Here is a 19,628-nt window from a genome sequence, read left to right as displayed (position 1 = left end):
CACAACAAGGTTTATTTGCGTAAAATTAAAAACCAACTTTAACCATGAAATTATGTTGAAACAAAAACAAAAAAAATATACTGCATACAATACAAATATAAAACTGCGTGAAATTACAAAACTCTCTTTGACAATTTATCGTACGAGTATTTCACAATGATGACCCGGGCATCAGCACTGGGCAGACGGCGCCGTTGCTATCAGCATCAGCACAGACAAGGAATCAGCATCTGCTCATTGCTGACACCAGCAGAATGAACAGTTGACACAGCTGGTCAAATTTGAATTTTAAAAAGTTAGTAGTTTTGTTTTATTCCTATACAGGCTTTACCAGGATAATAATCTAGATTAAAATCATTGCAGATGCGTTATCGTTTGACCATTGTCGTGAAAATTTAAAATACTAAATTGGAAAATTTTTTATTAAAAATATATTAATGGTATATTAAGATAAGGACACTACTGGAATTTACAAACACAAATCAGACAATAAAAAAAGTGCCGTTCAAGATCAGGTGATTCCTAAGCCTGGATATTTTATTGAAACAAATTATCAATAGTCCCAATTGTATAATGAGTTAGGTAGTTTTTCTTGTTCTAAGGACCTTTATTCTCTACTGTTCCTATGATTGGTGGTTTGAAAACCGTTTTTTAAATATTTATGACCATGTATGTAAGTTGAAAAATATTTTATCCAGATGAATTTTCAACCACAAGACACTAGTCAAGAAATTTTTTTTTAAATACAAAACAGGCAAAAAATGAAATTTTTTCAGGTTGTTACAAACTGAAATGAAAACTTCTAATCTGTCACGCGATTCTAGCTGACAAAAAGTTAGTGGCCCATGGGGGGATCGAACCCACGACCTTCGCGTTATTAGCACGACGCTCTAACCAACTGAGCTAATGGGCCAGGTTGAGACGAGGTGTGAAAAGGATAAAAATGAACAAAACTAAAATAACAATGAATATATTTTGGAAGTGGAAAGTAAACATAATTAATTTTGAGTTCACCCTGGTACATTGCCCCATGTTCAGTTATACTTCGTATACTAGAATGATTTATTCAAGAGGTGGAGTGCTCTAAAAAAACAAGAAAATATTTTTTTTTATTAGTGAGTAATATAAAATAAAATTATACAGCAGTTTAAAAAAAATATACCCAAATGTGTATTAAAAATGTTACTCGTCAAAATAAAATCCTCACGATTCTCCAATATGAAATACCGCCACTTTAAGGAGAAAGGAATTTTATTGAACTAATTCCCCGAGTAAAAACTTTTAATAAAATGTTACTAGAAAATAAATTCTTGTTAATTTTCAACTAAATTAAAGTAATTAAAGAGTGATTAGAAAGTAGAAAATATCTAAATAATAACAAAACATTGCCAAACAATGGAACCATTCGCACTTTTACTACTTTTTTATAGTGAATAAAATGGAGGAAAGTAACAATACGTAAAACAAAGTCACAAAAACTATAAAAAACCAAACTAAACACGTAGTCAAATTTTACCAAAATTATCGACAAGGGAAAGTAAAAATGTGTACCAAGGGAAAGGAAACAATGAAAATATTTCCTATAAATTTTAATCGACTTATTAATGGGACCCAATAATACCGAAAAGCAGTCGACAATTTGAACTTAAAAAGCGAAGGTTCAAGAATCCAACGATAAACAGTCACATGGTCTGGCAAAAACTCACCAATACAAACACCCGAGTGTATTTACATGGTAAACTGGTGTTAGTGTGCGAGGTCAAATCAAGGCCGTCTTATCATTGACCTTGTGACCTTATCACGTCCAGCCCACCAAAGTGATAAGTCGCGCGATCTCAGTATCATCAACATTGGGATGACTTCCTTATGGTAATTACTCTATTGGGAAACCCCTGGGACTTTTGGGATTTTAGGGGAAAACGGAAAACTTTCGTGGGTGAACATTGAAGAGTTACAGGAAAAAGTGGTCACCAGAACTTGTGTATGTATTGTTTTAGAAATACTACTGGCTCATGATTATGGCTGCTACAATGAAATATTTTCCCTATGAAAATGAAGATGTTATAACAGTTAAAACCTTACCTAACTTACATAGGGCAGCACTTTTAATAGAGAAGGTCCATTTCTACATAAGACCTATTACAAAAAAGTTGTAAATATATAATTATATTGTACTAATAAAATATGAAGTAAATTTATTTTAATTTTCAGTATATTCTATGTGGATTATTTTAGTCTAGTTTAGTTTTAGTTTTGACACCATTGTACATGAAATTCGCTTGTAATTTTTTTAAAATATTATTTATTTACTTAGTACGTCGAAATCGATCCTAAGAACAATTAATTTGCGTAAACATTTTCAACACAATATTTGCTTTATATATTTCTCGAAGGGTAAAGTGGACTAGAAACCTTGATGGAGCCTTGGGTGGAATTGGGGTTGACTCATGGGGGCTATAATACTAACCCTTGTCAAAATCATCATCGTTGTGCTCTGTTTATCCTTGTTTCCTCACGACCTTCTTACAAAAATGACCAACAAATTGTAACCCAACAGTTAATATGTAAGTACTTTAATTTACAATAACCAACGATTCAAAAATACTCTCTATAAATTTGGCACTTATCCCAAAATATATATTTATTTATATATAATTATATGTATACTATGGAAGGTGTAGAAGTTGCATCACCAACAAGTCATCCCATTGAAATGTAGTGTTACGCCCTTTGCCTACGCACAGTGACTGGCAAATTTCCCTCCGTTTCATCGTTTCGTCCAGCTGACGCTACGGTTTTCAACGATATTCATTTTGGTTATGAATCAAATTTTGGCGAATCGCGTCCCACGTCGCCCTCAGAGCCATGATGCAATCTTTCAGAAATAGCTCGAGTGAAACCGTTAGAAATGAAACAATGTATTCATTAATCTAAAACAATGCTGACACATGGAAGACTATTTTTAGAGGTTAAAAATAATTGTCTCCACATTGGTGCCATGTGATTATGACACAGTTAATAAACGGTATCAGCACTCTGACACATACCTTCTTCTATAGCTTGTTAACAACCTTTATCATGGGGGAAGTCAAATAATATTGTATGGGAAAAAATCACGTTGCAGTAACCTCTGAAACGTAGTTTTTTTTACAGAAATGGGAGTTGTACAGTTTTGTTTGGAGTTAAAAAAGTCTATAATATACTGTACTTAGATACGATCGAAATCGTTCGGGCCTGTTTAAAAAATCGGGGTTTTTTCGTTTTTTGCAGGTTTTTATCATCTTAAAAAATCAAAATAAAGAAATAAAATGTTTGGAGATATCATTGATTAAATTGTAATAAAAATTGCTTCAGTAAGAAAATAAAATAAAAATACCCCCGCCGCAGCAAACCTGCAGACTAAGCGAATTTTTATTTGACTGATTGGATTTACACTGAAATGTCTACTTAAAAATATAACATTTATTCTTAATTTAAATAGAATTAGTTTAACAAGTACTTAGGTTTGCTGCATCAGGGAGGGTAAAACTGTTTTTTTTTTGTTGTAAAATGTGAATAGTTAATAAGAAATAAAAACATTTTCCAAATTTGATCAAAATATGTTAACAAACAAGCAAACTACAACAGTTTACTTATTCTCCATAAGAATAACATGGGAATTTTAAATTTACAATTTTTTGGAATTTTCTCCGTAACCATTAGGCGCATAATAACGCTTCAATATACTAAATTATTTGTTTTTTTTTAAGCTCTACAAAATGGTTTGGAAAGGAATTGCTAAATTTTATGTTTTTTGGGTCAACAATGGGAAAACCCTATTTTTACCCCATAAAACCCCCCGTAAACCCCCGTTCCCATGGTCCGATCATGTTGGATCGCGAACTCGTTCGAATAAACGTACGTTTACACGTTTGTACCAAATTTCATCAAAATCGGATCATTTTTGCTCGAGTTATCGTGCTGACGGACACACACACACACACACACACACACACACATATATATATATATATATATATATATATATATATATGAATTTGAACGGATGGTGTTTTTGGCCTCTAGGGACCTCAAAACGAAAAAAAAATCGGTCCTGCATTACCATGAGTACTACGGTAATAGCTTATTTCCTATATTTGAAATTCGCTAAAACTACACAGAGAAGCATTATGACATAGAATCACTCACATTATGTTAGTGGGATTTCAACTAGGCTTCCAAAACTGGAAGTAAACTTTATTCGTCACATAATATAATCAAAATAAAATCTTAATTTACGATGAGTAAATATCGCAATTAAAATGTTTATTTTGAGAATTTGTGTAATTAATTTACTTCGGCCAAAAATATAGACCTTCTCATTTACATATCAACGTATCCAAATGACTAAGACCATTCATTCCAGAATGAATAACGTGGTATAACTTGTTCAAGGTCTACCGAATGTTCTAGCAAAGTATCAAAGTAGACGTCATATAGAAAGTATACCAAGAACCGCCGAAGGGAAGGTCTCCAGATTTCTATTCGCACCGTTACTTTTAATGATAATAACACATCTTTGAAATCCGTTTAAAGCTCGAATCATTTTCAAATTTGATTAAAAATAACCTCGCAAGCATTTCTTCAACTGTGCAACTTAATTTTTAAAATTGTATTTCGATAGAAAAATGATAATGTATCTATTTGTTAGAATTGGTTAACACCTTTTTCTCAGTGTAATATTATTTATTGAAAGGTTTATATAGTGGTACTAGAAGGAAACTTTGTTTTATTAATTAACCATAGGTTCAGTACGATAAAATTCGTTTTCAAACTATCAACATAAAGTCAATGCTATCAATTGGGTTTCAACGGTCATAGTATACTGTAATCATCGACATCGCTGCCTAAATCTTTAACCCCACTAATTTTGGAATGGTGTTCGACTACTTGAAAATCACTTCTTATAAATATTACTCAAGCTACAATAATTGAAACACACAAATTCAGAAGGCAAAACTTTCAGTAAAAGTTCGTTTCCCCCGGAGCATAATTACTGAACCAACGATATAAACAACTAATACCACAGACAATATAATACTTTAATGGTTTCCATTGTCTGTGCTCATACTGAACAAACAAGGACGATAACTGAAAATAGCATGAATTGATAGACAAAATAAAAACAAAAGAGACACAACTATTCTGTACAACCTTTTAGGCCCATCACTAGCGTCTTCGTATAATGTGTTTGTATTGGTTCAATCTCGGTCCGATCGAAATCGATCACCACTTACCATCATTTATTTACCGTCTTGTGAGTAAACAGAATAAGTGTAAATATATTATTGCAAGTGTTATTTTACGTATATTTTGTGCTTTCAGGTCTTAGTCACTTAGAAGACTACAAGATCGCGCCACTCATCCTACACTCATCTCCATTCATACTTGGTTTAAATACCTACTTTGTATGGTCGCCATTTCATTGAAAAGTATTAAAAGTATTAATTTAATAACACGTACGATGCTGATAAAGAAGTTATTTTTTCATTCTGTGTAAAAACTACCTTTCGGATTCTCCTACTAAATTAATGTTTACATCTTCTTGAATCAGACGACATCAATCGTGTTGCCAAAACATATGTGCAACCTGCAAGAAATAACCATAGCAAAAATATTAAAATTTAGTTTCAAACCAGAATTTTTCTAGAGCAGGGCCTAGTTTGAGTTTTACGAATTTTTTTTTAAATCATTGTGCGCCCATTCTTAAATTAAAGAGTAGGATTGAATCACAGATATGAACTTCTACAAGGACTGCAATACTGTACACTGTACAGGAAAGAGACGTCAATCCATAACCCATGAGTAAACAACTATCGATGTATACAGCAGATATACACCCATGTACAGTACATCGATGGAGTTAACACACCAAGCCAACCATATCTTCTTCCCTATGAAATTCTTTAAACGGCCATCATCCTAATTCCTAATGTACTATAGGTGAATTGCAGGTAGACTTGTTATGCTTATAGAAGCGGAACCGTCTGCACGGGTCATCGTGGCCTTGAGTCTCCTGACACTCTAGCACTTTCCAAGGTGACCTTGGATAAGTCATGCGACTTGCAAATCACGCTCCGTCGATTAAATGCGTCATGGTTGTACCAGTCAAAATACTATCGTAACGTCTACTAGGGCTTTGCCACATACAGTATACAGTATACACCCAGGAGTAGCACGGATTATATTAAAAGAGATAGTTTTACTGAAACTAATCGTATAAAAACGTGTTACAGGTGTACAAAGGAGGTGTTCACTAACATCTACGTATCCACCAGAATGAAGTTAGAGACAACAAAAACATTGTCAGTATATTTTCAAGAAGGATCGACCACTTACAATTTTCAATAAGCAAATGTCCTAGCCTAATCTTTACAGATTGTTGCTAGAGCCAAAGAGAGCTTTTACAAGATGGACGCTAATTTAGCCTATGGAAATGAAGTCGATGTAGCTTAGAACCTAACCAAACCTAACCTAACATAGCTTATCCTTGCCTCCTGGCCTAACTTAAATAGTATAGGACACGTTATTAAAGGTCTCTTCTCAAGCAGACACCATGTTTATTTCGTAGCATAGATTCATTGTGTGTAGTTCGAACAGTTTTCTTCTCAAGCTCTCATTTGAACCGATGGCAAAACAAACAGTGACGTTTTCCTCATTGCTTCCTGGAAGAGCAGGAGGGTGTCCAGACCTCATTGTGTTTTGTTAGACCAAGTTGAGGTTTTTTCCACTCCTCCCCTCACCTAAGGGCTACGCCCTAGTGGTGACGTGACCAACAGCTGATCCTCTATGGAAGATTCCCCTCCAGTGTTTGGGTTAGTTTTTTGCCCCTGCACCTGGTTCCAAAACACTAGCAGATGAAGGTGTTAGAATACCTGTGCTAGGGTTATGGGATACCCAACACAATATCGCAAGATTCACAAGCTTATTTCATGCTACTGATACAACCGATAATTGTTAAAAAATATCCTAAACAGGTAAACATTTACAAAAATCTGTTTATGTTCTACCAATGTGGATATCACAAAAGCTACGAAAAAGCAGTAACCACTCCGGACTAATTTGGATCAGAGTTGTCCAGATTATTTAAAGCCCGGATTAAATTGAATAAACGAATAAACTTAAGCTGTGTCGTTATTGAACTAAGAAACACGCAAGTAATACACTTGATAAGATCTAAGAAGGACAAAACAACAAGTAAACTGAAGTAAACACAAAACAAAACTACGCAGTTTACAATGGCGCATTTTATATTACCTTATGAAATGTCAACAGAGCTGCGTAGTTTTCAATGGCACATTGTTAACTTGGCAGTATAAAATGTCAACAAGATTACGTAGTTTTCAATGGCGCATTCTTAAGTTAGCCGTGTAAAATGTTAACAAATTGGCTGTCCGGATTAAGCATGCTCCGGATTACACTCATATTCATGCAATCCGGGTTGCCGAGAGAACATTTTACAATTTCTCCCCATCAACCAGTACCAAACCGACTACAATATCCTAAAAAAACATTAAAACATACAACATATATGTGAATGATGCTATTTTTCCCTTTCGAACAAAATAAATGCAATTTTCGTCGTAAAAAAGCTAAAATGTACCATAAAATTATAAAATACATTAAATACATCATCACTCGCTGCGATCAATGAAAAATGTATGTATTCCAAAATGAAACTGAAACGATCGAATCTAAATATATCCGGTGCAAAAATAGTCTGCGAATGTAAACAAAGATTCGGGCACGGGAGCTGAATGGGCCCCGCTATTGATTTTGAGATGAAGGTCGGGGCGGGGGGATGTAGTAAAAGTTCTGCGTACTTGCCCCACCCCCATCAACGGTCATACAGCCCTCGTGCTAAGCTCTTTGTTATCGGTGTGTTCGTGAGCAGAAACTGCGCCTAAATGAAAGATGAGTCAACAACACTATCTGAAGACTTGTTAACAACCGTAACAAGAAAACTGCGAAACGTGGTTGTAAAAGTTAAACTGTTAAAAACGTTATCAGTTGTTGGTGTAGATAATTTTACATGACATAAAAAAAATAGTATATTGTGGCTTTTATTTGGGTTGTTGTGTATTTGAAGTAGTCATTTCAATAATGATGCTCTCAAATGCGAATTATGAAAACAATGCGTCTAAAAAGGTAGTCAAAATCTGTCATGGTGTGAAATACCATATACTTTATTTTCTAAAAACGTAATCAGTAAAAACACATAATATATACACTTTCGCTATAAACACATTGAAACGAAATTTTCTGAAATCATGTGCGTTTTAAAACGTACAGAAAATTATATTGTAGCAGGGATAGTCCAATAGTGGATTTTATAATATTGAGAAATAAAAAAAATCCTAACTAATTAATATTTCAATAAGCGATTTCACCGTTTTACGACATTTATGACATACTTAAATACACTACAATAATCCTTGCATTTGTACATAAATGCAAGTGACGTATCTTTGTTTGGAGTACAGAATAAACATATTTCTGAAACGTTATTGGTAGGCATTTTCTGATATTTCACGGACTTTACAAAATCGGAGGCCTGTGTTCAGTTCTGAAGCACATCGCTCATCTGGGAAAAAATACGCAGTAAGCTTTTTTATAACCGCCCATTGCAAGGCCTACGCCGCATCGCGCGCGTACAGATTGGCCAATGGTTCGAGGGTCTTTTCTAACATACAGATTGACCAAAGGTCCTAATGAGCAGGGGCAAAAAATGGGGGAGGAGCTTACAGCAGCGATGTCCCATGTGGGGGAGGGGCTTGTCTATTCAAGTACAGTGTTTGTTAACGTTTTCTAATCTTACCAGGCACAGAGGTGGCCTCTTTAATGCTATTGAATATCATAGAACCAACTTGTGTAGTTGAAACAGCTGACAAAATTCTTTAGGCCTAATTCATTTTAAATATGAACGAGCTGGTGGCCCGTCCTAATACGGGAATCGAGTTGTCAACTAAACGGAATCATCCAGAACACCTAGTTTACACGCAGACACAAATTCTGGAAGTTTTAATGGGGAAAATCACCTTATAAACAAATGTAATGTGAACAACTATTTATTCCATTCGAATATAGACCTAAAATATGGCGATATGTATTTTAAATCCGATAATTTTACCATAAAACAGCATTTGTGTCGATTTGAAAAATCTTGAAGTGAGATTGGCGACCGATTCACACTGGTTTTGAGTAGAGTAGATATATGCCACCTCCAATTGCATACTGTACTACTTATGTACTTACCGTACCTTATCTTACCTCCGTGACCACTGAAACTTTTATGAGGATTCTCTTCCATCACCTGCCTCTTCAAAATTTAGATCCCAGTCTGAGGATGCATTTCATAACTTGATATTTCCCGTCTATCGTGTGGTACTCCTTGGGATATACTTTTTAAAAGGTTATGCACAGAATGTCCATCCAAGCTTTACCTACTTCTGGAAAGCATCCATATATTTGGGTGTTAGTGTTAACACATTTCTCTTAGCTCTCTGTTCTTTTTTATTTCGACCTCCGGCCGTTATCTTGAACTGGTCTGTATATTTTCTCTGCACTTTATTATCTAACCCATCATTAAGGTTTTTCGGTTCTTTAGTCAGTGCCCAAGTTTCTGAATCATCGGTACTACGGGGATAGTTGGTATGGTATGAGTCGACATTGGTTTCTGCTGCACCCTGCAGTTTATTTAACAGTTTTGAGACCTACTACACCGATTGACGCTTTCATTACTAACCAAAATTTTAGTATGCCGACATACTCCCATTCAAACATACAGAAAAAGAAGTATTAACACGTAAACCACTTATATCTTAAACAATTAAGCGATAAACTGCTGAAAAAATATTTCCCAAATATGAGTTGAAATTTGCAATGCATAAACTAAATACTTACACAGATTGAATTTACGACAAAACTTGATCTCAAACACTTGCGTTTAATCAATCAAATTGATTGATTGATTGATTACACGCAAGTGTTTGAGATGTTTAGTTAAAAATAACACAATTCCTGATAACGCAGATCCTTCACGGTAAGGGAAAACTACCTACATTTTAAAGTGAAATAGTATGTAAGCAAACTCAAACACCAACGAACAATATTTTTGTAAACAAACAACTCGTAACATAAACATTTCAATGACAGTTATAAACCAGCTGTTAGTTAAACCAGCATTGAAAATGCTTTAAATTGCTAGCGTCGGCTGCTAGACTTTTTAAAAATTAAAACTTAAATTCTAAAAAACTGAAACCCTAAACTAAAATTATGGCTTCGACATTCCCTAGTTCTCAAAATTATATTTCGTTCAAACACAAAAATCATGAACATCCGTCAAGTGGTTGATTCAGAATGGTGAAATAAAAAATCCGTCACGTTTTAATATTATAGATACTACCATAGACTAAGCAACACAAGATACTACTCCTATAATGAATATTGCTAGATTGGTTTTGTGAACTTAAAAATTAACATCGTGTGCGAAATACTAAGACAGATATTAAAGGTAATTTTCAAAAAATGTGTATACACATAAAAACGAGAATGCTTATGCTTTGAATCTTGAAAGAACACTTCAGGACTTTCAAATGGTAACATTATCTTAATTGCTATAACTAGGTCAAACAAACTAACAATTTCGTAACCAACTCGACCTCCCAAAAAATGTACTTTGTGTACTTGACAAGAAATTGATAGTGAGTTTATAAGCAATTAGCTAGTTAGATTTTATAGCCTATTATTTGCATTAGAATACCGCACCGTTTTGTTTAAGCTACAGTTGAATGTAAGAACCTTATTTGTTTACTTAGCAGCTTACATAAAGTGTTTTAAAAAGTAAAATTCGTCTCTTGAGCTTGCCACCTCTGTGACTGGTAAGATCATAAACAGTTAACAAATACTTGACTTAAATAGATAAGCTCCTCCCCCACACGGGACATCGCTGCTGTAAGCTCCTCCCCCATTTTTTGTCCCTGCTCATTAGGACCTTTGGTCAATCTGTATGTTAGAAACGACCCTTAAACCATTGGCCAATCTGTATGTGGCCCGCCGCATCAAGGGGGGACTTGGGGGGAGCCACCAAACAACATAGGGGGGATTGTTTTGGCGCCTGCCCCCCCCCCCCCCGCCCGGGCACACCACTGGAGTGTGAAGGTGACCTTCACGGTCGCTCCGCTCGGCCCCCATGTGTCGACAACATCTACACACAGGAACGAAAAGAACGCACAAAAACATAGTGCGGAAGTTCAGGTTAAAAAATAAGGTCAGACAGGTTTAAGTGTCCAGACCGGACAGGTACGACCTTGATGATAGATAAGTAGTTTCCTTAAACAAGACAAAGACTTATATCATATCAAGTTTAAGTTATAAATACTCTAAATAAGTTGCAAAATAAAGTAATGACTAATGACCTTCTTAATATTCTTAAATAAACTCACAAAAATGTTTAAAATCCTACTTCAGTTGATTTGATTCAGTTGATCCTTACTACCAAGTTGATTTTGTAACCAGAGATAATACATTCAAGAGAAGTGCTAAAAATGGATGTAGTGTAAAGTAGAAGCAATAGATAATGCTTAGTTTATTCGCCAATCTGTCTACAACACAGCAAGTCCAATAGAACCAATAGAACATAATCACTTGGATACTATAGAGATCCCAAGAACAAAACAACCTGCGCAGAAACGAAAAGATCACGCTCGAAATTGCCCAGGGTTCTCTCAGTTCTGGTATGTCTATAGGAAACATCAAAGGTCACCATCACTTAAATACTGCATTTCAAAGGTGGAAGTTAAATTGTGGCATGAAATCCACCCTTGTGCTAAGAAATGTATCCTGAAATGAGTTTAGAAATAATTGCTTTCGCCCACGTCGAGTCTCCCCTTCGTTTAATATTTATAACCCCTCACTTACTCAACCTCATCCCCCTTGTCCTAGGTCTACTGGGGTTCTTTATTGATCCAGAGGCTTCCGTGGAATATTCCATGGAAAATTCTACACGTTCGAACTAAGAGTAGGATAGCACCCCTTTGGATTTAATATCGTTCAACGAATGATCCCCCTCAATATCATTTCCCTTGCCCTAGGTCTGATGGGATTATTGATCCAGAGGGGAGAGCTTTTGTGGAATATTCCTCTGGAAAATTCTACGAATTCGACATGAGAGTGGGATTAAGTAAGGAATTAATTGATTTCACCCACTATAAAAAGGGTCTCCCCTTCTAACTTTTCGTATATTATTTCCTCACTCAATATCATCCTTTTTCTTAAATGGAGCGCAAATTTCCACACTGCTTTTAGAAAATTGGTAAAAATTTAAAATTTCTTTGCCCACAAAAAGTTAAGTGTCTCTTTTTCTCTATAGTTCCCAATCACTCAACATCATACACTTGTAAGTACAGAGAATTTCATAGAACAGTACTGCACTGAACTAAGAACATTTTCATTTACTATAGACGAATCTGCCTTTGATGGACTCGAATCACGAAGCAAAGACAATAGTAATCAAGTCTTTTGCAGGTTTGTCAACCGTGATTTATTAGCAATGCAGGCCTTGACGAAAATTATGCAAATATTAGCAATACGTGTGGTGAGATAAGGTCGGCAGATTTGCAACATTCCAACGAGATCTTGAGTTGTCATCTCGCAAATATTGAAGGTGAAAACCGTTCAGCGCATGATTTAAGATCAGGATGACCATGAGAACTTGGCAAAACTGAATATTCACACCAAGAAAGAATAGGAATTGTTCTTCACTATTCTTTAACTGCAAAGGTCAATAAACAACATTGACTCTTCATTTTAGAAATAAACAGATCGATTTCCTTTCGCAATGGTTGCAAACACGGCATGGACGGCTTCCTTGGATCAGATATGCGAAATAGATACTGTGTGCTGATATCTAGAAGCCATAAACACACAGTATCGACTGTATGTTTGCAAGCTAGGTTCTAGTCTGTACACACCAATATCAGCACTGCCTTGATATCACACGTGACTGACTGATAACAGTTCTCGTTTACCGCACCCACTGTACAACATCATTGACTTTTTGATGCTGGAGAACTTTACATACAGACCTGCTGTGGCCAATTTTGATACAGGTATAATTTACTCTTAACTTTATTAGATTTACAGTGAGTTATTCTATTGGGTCTTATCAAGAAGAGATCCACTGTAGAAAGGTTACATTAGGCAAAGTTTGGATAGGTTTCAGAGGACAAAAAATAACTGCTTCTTGAAATGACTACTATTCTCTATACATACAGTACAGATTCAGATACATAAATGGTCGTACAAAAGCATTGTCTAAAAAATATATACATGCTCGTGAAACTATGGAACCACTCGTTTAAAAACCAGAAGCACAACAACTCGTGCCCTTGACCTTGAGGCTCCCCCAATGTCACGACCAAACGAGCGATGCGGGTCGCAGTCCCAGTCCCCACACACGATTCAACTCTCAAAACTCTTCTCTTTTACTCTACTGTAGTCTGTATGATTTCGTATGACGGAGCCTATCCCGTGACCATCCGTCTACATAGGGACTGGCCAATAGCGACCAGTCGCTAGGAAGGCGGAGACTCAAAATACAGGTTCCATACAGTCTATAACATAACTTGTGGATAAAAAAGTAAGAACTTTCTTTTTACCGTTAAAACTCGTGATTACGGGATTGCAGAGGTGAAACCCCCTGTGGCAATGCCACTACTAACTGAATATGCAACACATACTGAGTAACCAAACCGTATTCACAGCTTACATAACCTATCAACCGAATGTTTTTCACCCACTTCATATTCGCACATACAATGTTGGGAGATTGGCATATAGACAGATGATGTGGTATCCATCTCTGACGGGTGTCAAGATGAAGCATGACCAGTGGCCGGTGTCCAAGGCAAGGCTACATCGGTCATGTGCCAGCTCATCTGCAAGTTGACCCTTGGGACGTTCACCCGGTAGAAAAGCTTCTGGTAATATTACGTACCTTCGAGAAATACCTACAGCCCGTACTCCGAACAGCGGATTACAAAAGATCTTGGCAATACAAGGTTTTCTTACAACCCATCGCCTTCTGGTGTATATGAAACAACTTTGGAGTGAAGTAATTTGTTACATCACATTCCTACGGGCCAAAACAGGAAACACAATAGAAAATAATCTATTCAAGGTCTTCTGAAATACGGAGAGGGACCTACAATTCGTCGTCTGAAATGCAATATATATAACGACCTAATAGGTAATAATATTTGCAGTGATCTGTCAGTTGTAGAGAAGCCATTCTCTGGAGACCAGCCTACAGTACAACAGATTCTACTTTTGGCAACAGTTTATTGGTACCCTCTGAAACACAAAGAATGTAAGAATCATATCCTGTAATTTAGATCTCTTCCTCTCTGAAACAAAATATTTGCCAAGATATAGACAATTATCTTCCCGCAGGAGTCTTCTGGAATGGAATGGCATACTTAAGGTCGTACTGGGAACACACATTCTGTGATGTACAGAAGAACCAAGTGTGGTTTTGGTGGTATTGGTGAAGAACCACAAACACATGGCGTGGTATTGGTCTATTTAGATAACCAAAGGCAATCTACTAGTAATCAAACGTGTCCTTTAAAATCCAAGAAAATATAGACATGTCGATACGTATGTAGATATGAAAATGAACTCAAAAAGGTCTTTCAAAATATTCAAGCAATCATAGGATTAGTTTTTCAACGCGGTTCATCAATAATTGACCCGAACCCGTTTTTCGACTCTATCTCATTTGAAGCCACCTCACGTGATAAACTTTCGTGTTTTTCTGAAGACCTCAGGATGCTAAAAACTCCACATTTGCGATACAGTGAAGAGGGTCACAGATAGCGGAATATTTTTGTTTAGGTTACTGCGCAGTTATTATTATTATTATGTGCTCGCTGATTTGTCTGGGTTAATGATTCATCCAAGGTGACTATAAGGATAGGTAAAAGTAGCAAAATACCACATTTAAGTTGGAATGAACAAACCACCCATCCTGTCAACGTCCACTTGAGCCATATGATGTTTTATTTTGTGTTGGTCCCTCCCACTCATTCCCATCAACCTCTACCACAGGTGTACACTTCATGATTTTCACGCCATAATTGACCGATACAGCAGTAAAGAGGGTAAAAAAAAAAACATTTTGGTTAAGGTTACTGCGGAGTTAGATAAATTTTTTGGGTGGATGATTTAAACAATAGTTATCAGTACATTTGATTATACCTTAACATGTTTCCCTTCATCTCCTTGACAAAGAAATCCCATTTTCTAGTAAAACAAGTATTCAGTGGATATAGACAACGTGAATCACAAAAAGTTACAAAATGCCTGATTTGAGTTGAAAATCACAACCCGCCAATCCATCTGGGTAGGTGGTCTAGTGGTTATAATGCTCGCCTTCATATCTGAAGGTTGCTGATTCGATTCCAGCGAAATCTTTTAAAAAGGGTCGACAAGATAGTAACAAGAACATTTGTTTGTTTCCTAACAAAGATCCTAATGTTGTGAAAAAAAACTCCACCTGAGTAATCCCCGTATATTTTATAACGTGACAATAATTCGTGACACATAACTGAATTAGACTGAGTCACACTACCGTACGATCAGCTGTTAGCTGTCACTGTGTCTGCTAGCTGTCATTACTAATGACTAGACAATAGCCTTGTAATCATCACCTGACGAACCAAAGGTCTGTAGAAACGTGACATTCATTACTCTCTGATTTGTGTTTGTTTTCACACAAGTTCCACGCTTCAGTCGAGCTGTGTCACGCATGGTTGTCTCCGTCAAGTCTCTGTACTATCATGCTTTGCTTGATCCATTTTTCGTTACGAATTCTACTTTAAAGAAAGAAATCAATAATCACGATACAACCCATTATTTGGTAGAACAATCAAATTTTAAAGACAGCGACACACACATTTGTGAACAACATGGGTGCTGGATAAATGTAAAATAGAGTTCGATGGTCTGTGTAGCTTTGTTTCTGACTAAAAGAAGCTTGCTGTTGCTGTCCCCCAGTTAGGACTGTTTATGAAAAGCTTAAATCGTGGAAAACTTAGTCCATGTCCAAACTATCAGAGAGTTATCGGGTACTTACAAGAAACATAATAATAAGTTCCATTGCCGATTTGCGGGATTTGAACCCGAAACTTTGGGCGCCGAAGCCCCGAGCTCTACCACTAGACCACTAGCTCTCCGATTATAATACATAACTAAACATACATTTCAATATTATTTTTTTAACTTACGTGTCGCATGGATAAGAGTGCATACCTGAAAAACAACAAACTGTTTTATTACAAAGCACAATTCTGAATACAGTCTACTGGCAAATAAACAAAATATATTTTGAAAATTAACAGATAGCATGCCTAAGAATGTAACAAACGCAGTTTGTAACTTGATTCCAAACCATAAATTTACTGGGTGAGGTTCATAACTCCAAGTTTTCATAACTCCAAGTACTTTTAAATACAACATTTCATAACTCCAAGTAAAATTATGTCCAAGTAAATTAAAACCAAAATATCATAAGACCAAGTTTCATAACTCCAAGCGTTCATAACTCCAAGATTCATAAGTCCAAGTTAAAATAAAACCAAGTAAATTAATATACAAAATTTCATAACTCCAAACGTACAGATTTGCAAGGACCACAAGTCCAAGTTTCATAACTCCAAGGGTTCATAACACCAAGTTTCATAACTCCAAGTGACAATGGGTACAGTCCGTGCAGGAAACGATAACGTACGCACACACACGCACCCATTACACACACACATGCTGGAAGAGAGTTTCCGATGTTGGCGAGACTATTCGAAGTGGTGCGTTCCCTGTCGCTTTGCACGTTCGTCTAAATTGTAATAAAAATAGTGAGAGGATGAAATTTACATATTTAAATTCTGCGTAAACTGATGTTTAATACTATATAAATACAATTTAGTTCGTGCAGATGATTAATTTTTAATAATGGAAAATATGAAAAGGTTGTTCAATGTAAACATGAAAAAGTAAGTGAGCGAGGATTTTTTTTATTTTTTGGTCAGATGAAAACTTTCAGCGAGAAAAGTATAGATAATAAGATGTTCTTCAATTTTTGTTCCAAACATTTTTTCGTAAGACTTTTAGTTTGTCCAATAATCGACTTAGATGACCACCACGAGGTATGAATGAATTAGTTTACGCGCACGGTATTTTAGCAATTGCCGTCTTCCAACAACAATATTAAGGAAATACAGTATTAGTTCACGTTTTAAAATTTCTAAACTATGAAAAATATTTAGTCTTAACTTCTTCAGCTGTATGTACGAAATTTCGAAATTTTTTCTACATAATATTCGTGGTGCACAACGCAAATAAGTCGTAGTGCCTTTTTTTCCACTATTTTTCATCTCCTATTTTTAAGAAAAAATTTACACAGGATTAATCCACGTTAAGGTTTCATTTTGTAGCATAAATTTGTAAATATAAAATTTGATTATAGTTACAATTACTTGTTCCCTCATAAATCTTTATTCCGTAACAAATATGAGAGTGTATGTTAGCAAAGTAAATTGTACGCAAAATGTCTGTAGTGCATAATGGGTTTAATAAAAAAAATACCATATTTAAAATTTAAAAAATACTATCTAGATTTTGTATGATCCAAACAAGCGGATATAATCTATAGATAGGTCTAAACATTTGGATTTCGAGACTAAATTATCATAGAAATATGTTTTTGAGTGAATACATCTATACTTAATACCAGATTGTTTTATTTGAGTTAAATCGAAGGTATTTATCATTTAGGTATTATTTAAGTACCTTAATGAGTTAAGTACTTTAATATAAGAATGGATGTCGTCCAGTGGTCAAAACTCGACCACAATCCAAATAAAATATGAACTTATCTATATTCATCCCACGCTGAAAATCAAACATGTGATGATTGTGTACCAGTCTTCAATTTGTTTTGATTTTCTGTATATTTATCGTTGTTATTGCGTCACCAGAATTTTAACTCATAATCCAAATGTTAGTTTTTTTGTTTATGTTAAATTCGTTTTCGTACTTATTTTTCTTCATTTTTTTAATTTATTAAGTTGTTCTGGTTATCTACAGGAAAATATGTTTCTAACAGTATGCGTAGATTTTCCTTGCGATGCACACGAGCTGAGAAAAGGGCCTTAAAGAAACATATTTGCCTATTAATATATAGATATAGCTAATACTTGTCATACCAATAAGGAGAATAAATAAGTAGACACAAGAAGGATCTTATTTAGGAAACATAATTTAATGTAGGCTATTCTAATAGCCAGTGAAATTTATTTTTGTAAACCTCACAAGAGAGATAATAGTAATAATAATCGAAAGTATATAGTAAAATTTGTGGGATTCTGTTCACTGCCACAAACATTTTATCAGTACTGTTCACCTTCGTACTGTAGTACTGGCTCATCCCTTGCTTTGCTTGATACGTTACACGCACAGATCTGTAGTCTTATGTGGACGGGCAAATGCAATGTTTAACCATAGATTAAAAGAAGTAGACATTTTATCTATGGTTTAACAGAGACCACACACCTCTTTGTTTCCCAAGTTGGAACACATAATTCTTCATCCAAACTCTATGGTTCTTGAGAGTCACTTAATTGTATACACAACATATGTAAGCAATATCAGTTGTGTGTTTTTAGCTAATTTCCCATATAGGGAATAAGCTATTACTGTAGTACTCATGTAAGACCTGGACCCCGGACCGAATTAATTTTCGTTTTGAGATCCCTAGAGGCCAAAAACACCATCCTTTCCTTTTTTTACATTTTTTAGAGAAATTAAAATATGATATTATGGAGCCATTTATGTTGCAAGCGCTAATAACTGGATGATAGTTAAATAATATGTAGAGAACGGATTTAATTTGTTTGTGGCGTCAAAACATATGTTTATGAGAGTAAGGAATCTGTTACCAATACTAACTAGTGTACATTTTGCTCGAATTCGAGCAATTGCAAAGTACCGGTATTACAGAAGTTATTTAAAAAACAATAACAGTAATATTTACAATGAGTTTAAAAGAGTCAACTCAAAGCCTACCGGTGTGTATCATATGGAGATACTCACGATGTACATAACAGTAACCAACATTTCCTGTAAATGTTTTATCATATTTCATAATTTCATAATTTTTGTTGTTGCTTTTTAATGTTTTCTACAAATATTTCCTGACTTATAGCCGCATAAGGTTGTCCATGTTTATCTTCGTTATTGATAAACCTATGCGTGCTACCACCTTTGTCGCCAGCAGTAAGTTTACAAATTTCAGTTATTCTTTAATAAGGATAGAATCTGTTTTTATCACCTTAAGGACTTGCTGTTGTCCGTCACAATTTTATTTGTTCAATTAGTGTATTTTTTGTTTAGTTGCAATAACGTTAATTATATTTACCTGAGAAAATGCAGAGTTAAAGACCTTCTGTTGTTCAGTTGATTTTTGTTTCCCTTAGCATTATATGAATAATAATTAAATGCCTTCAGTAAAATGTTAGTAGGGGGCTCTTGGATAT

The 19,628-nt window shown here is 35.3% G+C and overlaps 1 protein-coding gene and 1 non-coding gene across 5 annotated transcripts in view; both read right to left on the bottom strand.

Annotated features, from left to right (window-relative positions):
• LOC128994322 (MAP kinase-interacting serine/threonine-protein kinase 1-like) overlaps positions 1–19,628 on the bottom strand; it is a 128,346-nt gene that overhangs the window by 41,584 nt on the left and 67,134 nt on the right. The gene's annotated exons all lie outside the window — the stretch shown is intronic.
• Positions 840–913, bottom strand: Trnai-aau (transfer RNA isoleucine (anticodon AAU)). The gene has a single exon. It is a non-coding gene; the product is annotated as a tRNA-Ile (tRNA).

The sequence above is a fragment of the Macrosteles quadrilineatus genome, unplaced genomic scaffold (genome assembly GCF_028750875.1).
Source record: "Macrosteles quadrilineatus isolate MER2022 unplaced genomic scaffold, UCM_ALF_1.0 Scaffold_5__1_contigs__length_97177068, whole genome shotgun sequence".
Classification (NCBI taxonomy): domain Eukaryota; kingdom Metazoa; phylum Arthropoda; class Insecta; order Hemiptera; family Cicadellidae; genus Macrosteles; species Macrosteles quadrilineatus.
The sequence above is the reverse complement of the archived record's forward strand: the minus strand, read 5'-3'. Positions and strand labels throughout refer to the sequence as shown.